The 9,882-nt window shown below is 42.5% G+C and overlaps 1 long non-coding RNA gene across 1 annotated transcript in view; it reads right to left on the bottom strand.

Annotated features, from left to right (window-relative positions):
* Positions 1 to 1,284: 1,284 nt before the first annotated feature.
* The window catches only part of LOC128351480 (uncharacterized), a 28,059-nt gene continuing 19,461 nt past the window's right edge, over positions 1,285 to 9,882 (bottom strand). The window contains exon 2 of the long non-coding RNA XR_008319794.1: positions 1,285 to 1,716. This is a non-coding gene — a long non-coding RNA (uncharacterized LOC128351480). The remainder of the gene's footprint in view (positions 1,717 to 9,882) is intronic.

Genomic DNA, 9,882 nt, shown 5'->3' with positions numbered 1-9,882 from the left:
TCCTGTTGTTACTGCTCCAGCCACCACCTGCCCACTGCCATTTTCCAGCAGGCGGCCATGGTGGTAATGAGCTGAATGTCTTTCAAGTGAATGAGAGAGGTAGGCGGGGGGGGGGAGCGGCAAGTTGCCATGTTGGAGCATGATCCCAGCGGTACGTATGTGCAGGCAAACCGGGCTGGGCTGCCTTAGGTAGCAGTGAAAACCTGGATAGAAGTGATTGAGCTGAGTCTCACGATCAGTGAGTCTCGCCTCTAGGGGGGATGCGGGGAGAGCAGGCTTAGCCCACTCTCCCCGCAGATGAGCAGGGAAGCAGCCCTGGGCGGCCAAATCGGCCACCCACACAACTGCCAGCTCCAACACTGGCAGGGGCTGCGGGGATCGGGGGCCACGCAGCCCCCAGAAGTTCCAGAATGCCCCACAAGAGCGCACGGGGCATCCTGGAGAGACACCCCCCTGGGTCTGGAGGTTTGTTTCAGCCTCCCAACAGGGGTCTCCGCAGGGGTCTTGCCGTGCCGCGGAGCCACAACGTGGCAACACACAATCAAATAGACGGGGTTAGCAGAGTGCTCGCTCCACTATCCTCAGCTAAGGGGAGGGGGAATTCGGAGAGTTTGCTGCTGGGAGCCGTGCAGCTCCCGTGGCAGCAGACGATGGGGCAAAAGTGGGCTAGGCTCCCTTAGCCTGCTTTTTGCTGATCGTGAGAATCTCCTCATTGTGTGAAAGCAAGATAGGAGGGAAAGCTACCCAAGCTTTCCTCCTACCTTGTGTTCACACAATCACTTCTTCCCAGGTTTTCCACCTGAAGCTATTCACATGGGCAGGTGAAACCGGGCTTTCCAAGTGGAAAACCTGGGTAGAAGTGATTGTGTGGACACAAGGTAGTTGGAAAGCCTGGGTAGCTTTTCCTCCTACCTTGCTTCCACACAATCACTTCTGCTCAGGTTTTCCTCTTACCTTGCTTCCACACAACTGAAAATTGGGAGCACACACAGCTCCCAAACCTGGATAGAACACATTTTCTGATTGTGTGAATGACCTCAGTATATTTCAGCTATCAGTGGATGAGTCTTTCCTCCTGTAAACATTCAGGGAGCAACTCAAATGATGACAGAATTCATGCATGTTTCAGAACAAATTCAGCTTCAGGTAATCAAGTTGGTCAGAGAACCTTTGGAAATATGATCTTTGTATACACACACACAGCAGACTGGTATAATTTGAAAGCCAGGAGCTACTTTTTCAGAGCATCACTTTGCCTTCCCTCAGACATTAAAACCACCATCGTCAGCAATGCCCTTTATTAGATCACCAAATTTCAGCCCACAAGCTTCTTTCATGTCTTAAGTGCAGCTTTTCAGTGTGCTCCCATAAAGGTCCCTTCTCGGAATCAAGAAATTGCACAAAAGTATCTCTGTTCATTTTTTTCAAAAGAAATTTTTTTTCCTTATTATATTCTCCGTCACATGAGAGTAATATCCTGGCTCGTAGTTCAGGGGCTTTGTCGTTGAAGCTGTGGTTCAGGTGTCATCCTTTGAGGAATGTCAACAATTCAGGTCCTTTAAATGGTCACTTCTTTTTGCTTAGGAGATTTTACATCTTTTGATAGCCAGCTATATGAAAAGGTATAGCCATTGTTTTAAAGGCCTTGCCAAGTTTTGACTTAACTTTTCTATGAGGGTCCATGAAAATATCCAAAGGGAAACAGTCTACTGCGTTCTATAAAACACAAGCAAGGAATTCAAGAGGAGATTAGGAATGAACCTCATTTAAAAATTTTAAAAATGCTATATTGTTTAGCAGACAGACACCTTGTATCCACCTATTCTTCCCTTCTCTGCCTTGCAAAAGAAAAACAAATCAATTGTATTTTGGTGCTGATTAAATACTCCCATACAATCATTTATACACATAGGGCACAATCCACACTTTTTGTGGGTACAACAACTCATGTAAGGATTGTTCAGAAACAAGGCTTAATGGAACTCTCTTCCTTCTCCTTGGCAAGACTTTGGGGTGGAGGGGGCAGGGGAGTCCATACATGTGTTTCACTGTGGGAAACAAGATATAAGTGTGCATACATTCATCCAACCAGCCATTGCTTTCTTTCCTGAGACTCTGGCTTGAGTCCTATGTGCAAGCCACAATGAGTATATGGTAGATTCACCTTCCATTCTTGAGATGGCCAATGTGCCCATTCCATCCTTTGCTGATCCATGCCAACACAGGGATGATTGTGCCCACAATCTTTGCTCAATGAAAAAAAAATTGACTATGCTCTCAACTCTCTCTGCTTCAAACAATATAAACAAGAATATAATCCAATGCCAAATTGTTGCACCTGTGAGCCAAGGACCATATTAATTCTCTGTCTCTTTCCAAGTTATGTTATGATTGGGCAGCACCATAACATCTGAGCCAATTCCATCACCAACCTTAGTTTAGTGCATCTCTAACAATTATAGGTTGAGGGAATACTCCAGATTAATGACCACAGTCTTATTGAGTTCCTTTCCTGCTTCATCCAACATTTCTCAAATGTTTCTACAGAAAAGGAAACGTCAACTTTGCTTCAGACTTTTAGTTTAGGCAAAATTCTGTGTAAAATCTAGTCCCAGACTCCCAGGTCATGCCAACTCGGTCCACAAAGTCTAGAGTTTCTTTAATTTTAATTTAATTTAATTTAAAAAAAATTACATTTTATATCTCGCTCTTCCTCCAAGGAGCCCAGAGCGGTGTACTACATACTTAGGTTCCTCCTCACAACAACCCTGTGAAGTAGGTTAGGCTGAGAGAGAAGTGACTGGCCCAGAGTCACCCAGCAAGTATCATGGCTGAATGGGGATTTCAACTCGGGTCTCCCCGGTCCTATTCCAGCACTCTAACCACTACACCACACTGGCTTTGTGAGCTTCAGACTCTCAACAGGACTTCCATTTTTGTTAAGAGACAAATGATACCCACTGCAGACAATGACTGATGTCTTGACTAAATTATTCAGAAGAATTCAAATATGTAATCTCCCACTTCCAACTTGAAGAGGTACAGTCCGGGATAAACATTGGTCATATTCGCACGTAATGGCAAACCACAGGTAGATGAACCTGAGGTTAATTTTTGTAACTGTGAATTGCATCGCAGACATTTGTCCAACTGTAGCTCAGCAACCTCTAATTTCAGGACAGGGGAGCCACTCCCTCTTCCTGGTCCACTGAGGCTGTATCCCAGCAAACTTTGTAGTGCTTGCATCACCAGACTGTGGGCAAGGCATCAGAACATCTGCAGAGTGGCAGCCATTGGCCACAGTCTTCAAGGGGGTGTGCTTAGTGCAATCATGCCTTTTCAGAATGGGTCACCTGCCCTCAGCAGTGAAAAGGCATTTAAATCCTTTTAAATGACATTCAAGCCCTACCCTGACACCAATTGCACCACCACCCTCTTAAGAGCCCTGCAGCAAAACAGTCTCACACAAGCAAAATTACTGGCACTGGGGGTATACAGAGGGGCACTATTTTTCTGTTATTCTGGGATCAGTGATCATGATGACTTCCTATGAGGGGATATGTATATGAGGGAGGGCAATGGATCCTGGGTCTGGTCCACTGTGACCAAGGAAGCTCTTGCAATGGCAGACCCCAGCAAAGTAGTCCAGGAACACCCAAGCACACTCCTGCCCCTGTGTTGACTTGCTGCTCAGGGATTAACCCTCTCATGAGAGGGCCAGTCCATTGGAGAGGCTCAGAGGCTCAGTGAGCTTTGGTCCTCGATCAGACTGCACTCTCATGAGGTAGACCATCCAAATCAAGGGAGCCCCGCTTGTGGGGGCCCCATTCTCTCTGGTAAATAATAGAACTTGTACACGGTGACACTATAATTTAGCGCCAACACATTGGGTCAGTTTAGATTATATCTATTCTGATCAGTTTCACTCCCATGTAATTAGGGTATCCTCTCTGCACCATTCTACTTTTCTTAATCATGGGGTGTGGGGGAGGAAAATGCAAGTAAAATCCTTTAATGTTGTACTCTGAGCTATACCATGTGGCAATCATCCTGACAACACATGATGCCAGTAGACAACAGTTTATGATGTGGCCCTCTCCCCACTGGAATCTTTGTGGGAAAAGGCAAACATTAGAACAAATTGGTTAACTCTTGCATAGAAAATAAGTGACTATTTTGTAGGCCTGATGTTGTGTGACTTGGGCCACTAATATCAGCCTATTACTTTTTAAAAACTTGCCTTGCCGCTAATTTCTTTGTAAATTAACCCAGAATTGTTTAAAATGAAACGGCGGGTTCCCTGCCTTTTTTCCCCCTTCAAGCTGTTAAAAAGCAATATGGGGAAATAAAACAATGCTAAATTTTTCACATTGCTACAGACGCTTTGAGTTTTCATTAAAAAGTTGATGTTTCCAATGCCTCAAGCCAAAATTCTAAGCAACATTAATGCAGTGCTATTCATGCCTCTCTCTGGAAAAAGCTGTGTCTCCTTAATAAACCTTACTTTCAGGAGTTTGTGGTAGCCAATGTAGATAGTTACTATGACTTTTTTTAAAGTGGCAAAAAAAATCATGCAGAATATTATGCTAGGCTGAGGTGTCTGTCAGTTTTTTAAAATGCATAAATGTAGATTTTATTTCTTTCCCTGTCTCCTGGAGCAAAAAGCCAGATTTATAATATGTTAGGCTTGAACTATGTTTGTTTAAATATATTTTTTAAAGGCATCTCCTCTTTCACACAAAACAATTGCAAGGGGTCAAATCCTGATCAGAACCACAGAGCGGGGAAGGTGAACTCTTTCACCTCACACTGTTTTCCTACTGGAAATTTCACCCTCCCATAAAGCTGCTTTCTGCCCTTAAAATAAAGAGTGGGCCCCCAGACAACTGTCTCCCCTTGCCTTATTGTGGTTATGCCCCTGTGTGGCAGTGTGTGTGTGTGTGTGTGGGCAGGGTGGATTTGATAACCTCCCCTTCCTCCAAAAGCCTACTGTATCACCTGAAAATATGTCCTTGAGGGCTGCATGGCTGTCAGGGATGCATTTTTGTGTGGCACTGAGCATTTCCTAAGGAAGAGGGGGTCATCAAATTTTGTTCCACCATTGAGCCATCAGTGGAAGTGAATTATCTGAACTTTTCAGAAGCACCAGCAGTTCTCCTGTTACACCAGTGGTTCATTAGTCAGGATGTCAGTCATTATTACTATATAGCTTTTCACAAAAATTTCACAAAGCAGTTGTAGCAAAAGGAAGGGGCACATGCTGAGAAAATTCATTTGACTTCTCTCAGCATTTAGAATTTAGAATTGTTTCTACATATACCAGCTTAGATTTTTTTATTTTTTTTAAGATCACAGCCTTGGACCTTTTCTATGAAACTATGTTATCCTCTGCTTATTTTCTCACAGAAGAGATGTCTTCACTTATGCAAATTCACTGTGAATTAGATCATTTGCCAAAGAGCTAGTTCTGTAGTTTTTACTTTTCTACTCAGAAATAAATGTTATACTATTTTTGTCATTGACAAAACCTTAATTATATATCCACAATCTGTATGGTATTCAAAACTGAAAAGGAAATTTATATTTAGGTATGCTTCAATTTGCTGCATTTTAAAAAAATTAAATATTAAGTGCAAAATATAATGATCAAAGTAACAAGATGGGGGGCACAATGTTTCTTTTGTCCTGTATTTCTGTGATTTCTCCCTCCCTTTTGTATGGATAAAATAAAACAAGGCAAAAAGACAAATATCCTTTTGCTGAAAAATAAGCTGTTGGAGCAACCTTTTGAAGCATTTGCCCCTTTGTGTGGATGTCATCAAATCATTGGCGGTGTTGTACAACTGTAACACAGAAAACATATTTCTGTTTCACGCTACATCAAAATGATCTGAGAAGAGAGACAAATGTAGCTGAATGCCGATTAGGCAGCAAAGAACTATAACATAACCCCAGCGCCTAAGTCAAGGTCTTAGAATTGCTGAGCTTATTACTAAATCAATGGTGAGTTTGTTTGTAACAAAATCTATTTGCTGAGAAGGAACGCTACTGCAGTAGTTTACCACAGGAGTTGAGGGGGACCACACACTAACAAAACCAAGATCTTTTTTCAGCAGATGAGGGCAGTTCTTTCACAAGTGAAGAGGTTCCTCCTGGTACCAGAGGTACCATGTGGCAGTATGTACCAGGAGGATTCAACCACAGAAAATAGAAGCAAAACCCAGTCATCTTATTCCCTGTGCCATCAGCACTGCACTGTAGTGCCACCCAGATAATGGCCAGTGTGGGTATTACAGCCCAGCCAGACCATGTGATCTTGGGAGCCAGTAGGGATCTGGCTGACCTACTCAGTCTGAGAAACTTGTGCTAGGGTGGCCATATAGCTATGCTATGTCTGTTGGCTTTTGGAAGCTGGCCATCTGCATGACCTTGCTTATGTATGGGCTTCTGGACTCTCTGTTCTTCTTCACTGCTCTGGACCTTAACTTTAGTTGGACCTGACTGGATACCTGCTTCTGATCTGTGTTCCTTCTGGATCTTGACTTTGACCTGACCTGGACTACCTACTTTCCTTTGGCCCTTCCATCAGAACACTTGAAATCCTGACCCACACATCCCTGACACATTAGAGGAAGCAGCTATAAGAAATCACTGCAGTTAGATAATCTACACATATTCTGCTCTGGGTTCATCCCCTACAACTTCAGAGGTGATGTGAGTGTTGGCTGGAGACAGAGCCCTTTTGGTGGTGGTACCACATGTTTGGAATACCCTCCCTACAGATGTCTGCTTGGAACAAACATGGTTTACATTTAGGAACCAAGACTTTTCTATTCTCTCAGATTTCCAGTGAGAAAGCTTCTGTTATGGTTTACCGTCCTGGCAGAGCCTGATACAAAATGAGCAGTTAAAATTCTAAACTGTTTTAACTGTAAACCGCCCTGAGCCATTTTCGAAGGGCGGTATATAAATCAAATCAAATTAAATTAAAAAAATAAAAATAAATAAATAAACATTTGTGCAGGTCAAAAATCCAAGTCATGCAAATAAGTTGTTTTGTGTTAGATGGTATAAAAAGTGACTGATAACAATAAGAAAAGTAAAGTGAGACATCCAGGCTCCTCTTGAACCCAGTCCCTGATCAAGCATACCCATTTCTCCTTGCACTGTCAATGACACTTCTTGCAGACTCCACAGAGTTTTCACCAATGAATATAACACTCTTCCGCAATAGTGCTGTCAAATTCCCACCTGATCATTTTCTCCCATGCTGTGTGGGCTTCTCAATGTCATGGAATGTGACTCTAGGCAAGAAAATATGCTTGCACAGACAAGGAAAATGCATAGGGGTGTGTGGTGATGCACAAGCTAGCTCGGACCACTGTGCTGTTCTGGGTTTTCGTTTTTTAAAGCTCTGTGTCCAGGCACTGCTGTGTTAGTCTCTGTTGCTGAATTGCTGTGTTTTGTTTATGGACTCTAAAGATTTCTTTGCAGACTTTCAGCAAAAGTTTTCAAGGTGGCTAAGAAACTTTAAAAACACACACACAACTAATTAATTATCCACAAAACCAATTAATATTTTGATTAGCGTTCAAATATTAAACACAAAATATTAACATCACAAGCAATGATCACTACAACAATAAAAACAGGAGGATAATGAAGGTCACTGCCATGTTGATATAGGCAATGCTCTCACTATACCCCCATTGTGCTTGCTAATTAAATTTCAAAATGGTGACATCCCGAAGTCTAATCTTGGTCCAGATGCCCTGCTCTCCATTTTGCCGGAAGATTTATCAAACTTATTTCAAGCCAGCCAGTATCGGGGAGGCCTGTTATCTCACCAAGCCTGAAACCATCCTCAGTGAATAGGCTGGCTTCTTTTAGCCTACACCTCATTACAGAACTGAACTTAGAAAATTATACTTTCAGTTCCATTTCCATAATGACATATTTTAAGAGAGAAATAGTCACTCGCCAAGTTTCTTATGATAGGGGTTCCCCCCCTTCTATGTCTTTTTCTCGTTACCATATATTTTTCTGCAATAAATTGATAATCCCATATCACAGAAAGGAAGAAATTAAGAAGGGGGTTGGGGGAGAGATTTATTAGTTCCTTGAAAAAAGGAAGGCAGAATCACTATTCTGTACATGCCAGTATCTGTCAAAGCTAATTTCAAGTTGCCCATGCAAGGAAAGATTTCAGTCAATTCCTCAGGGAATCTATGCTATGACTGAACACATCTCACTGCCAGGATGCCCTTGCTGCTCACATTCCTTCCCTCCATTTTCTCCTTTTATTCCTAGTTATAAACCTAACTTCCACGTGAAATAATTTTTTCTCAACCTCTGTGGTGTCAAGAGCCTTCAGTTAGTAGATGCTGTTACCCTATTCCCCCTTAATCATTATTTGGCCAAGCTACACGTATTTAGCTAGCTTAATCTTCCCTCATAACTCAGTCCCTTCAGCCTCTCCCTCTCGTTCCAGTTGCTCTTCTCTGAACATCCTCCAATTTGTCAGCATCTCAGAAATTATAGTACCCAGAGAAATAAATGTTTCCTACCCATTACAGTTTCTAGCGAGACCAATAGCTGCACTGACAAAGATTACAACCCCTGCTAACGGAGCAAAGAGGCACCTTTTAAAAGTGGCGATTCTCTCTCTTTTTTTTAGCGGGGGGGGGGGGATAATCCAACCCCAGCATAGCATCCCTCATTCCAGCATTCATTCCTCATTCCAGCATTCTCATCCCAGCATTCAACAGTGGCTGTTGCTGGTGTCTACCTTATGTTTCTTTTCTAGATTGTGAGCCCTTTTGGGACAGGGAGCCATTCATTCATTTTTATATCTAGATCTAGATACACACACACATATTGCCAGATTATAAAAACAACAGCCAAAAAATCTTGAAAGGATCACAAGTGATTTCAATGTATTTATTTTCCTAGCATGGCAGCTGAGAAATGCAGCAGACAAAAAACAATCTGGCTGGAATCCAAAGAACAAATAAATATTTGACTTCCTTTCGTGTAGTTACAAATTCTGTGAATATTATATCCACACATTAAAAACTTACATTGGTTTTATAACAGCCTTACTATTATTGCTGCTATAATGATGGCTCACCAAAGATCAGGGAATTGTAGTTTGCTGAGAGATGCTGAGAGCTTGGTTAAAAATCCATAGCCCCATTCATGAAACTACTGTTCCCAGGATTCCCTGGGAAGAGGAAATGACTGTTAAACCAGTTTAAGTTTATAGAGTAGATACAGCCTAGGTAGGTTCATGCATAATGCAGAACCTGAGGTTCTCCCAATCCAAGATATGTGGAGAACCTGAAGATGGCACTGCAGACAATCACATGTCTTGGTTTGTTGAAAGTAGCTGAATTGAGACAAAGGTATTGTTGCCAGCAAGCCATATTTCAGGGTAGCACAGAGAGCACCCCTCTAGCCAAATGTCTCAATCGCACTGGATCATGGGCTCACTATCTTATTACCCACTTTACTCTGCCTAGTCAAAAGAACTGGATTCTTGGCTCAAAACAGGTTGATAGCACAGGTTATGCTGGCAGTGTCCCTTCAGGTCTAAGCTATCAAGACAGACCAGGACACACACATGCCTTGCTGCTAACAAGGAACACCAGACTATTCAGACCCTACTTCAAAGGCAACTCACTGACAGGAGGGATTTCTTCATCTAAAAGAGATAACAGTGAAGCTCTCTTGGGAGTAATGCAGATTAACGTGGCACATTTTCCAAACTCGTCATGAATTAACAGAATTGTCTGGCAAGGACTCAGCGGAGAGGCTCTAAAAACTATAGATGTATAATCCTTCCACACCTGGTCTTAAGATAATCAACCAAGCACAGTCCTT

This window comes from Hemicordylus capensis, chromosome 3, assembly GCF_027244095.1.
Source record: "Hemicordylus capensis ecotype Gifberg chromosome 3, rHemCap1.1.pri, whole genome shotgun sequence".
Lineage (NCBI taxonomy): Eukaryota > Metazoa > Chordata > Lepidosauria > Squamata > Cordylidae > Hemicordylus > Hemicordylus capensis.
This window is presented reverse-complemented; position numbering and strand designations above follow the sequence as displayed.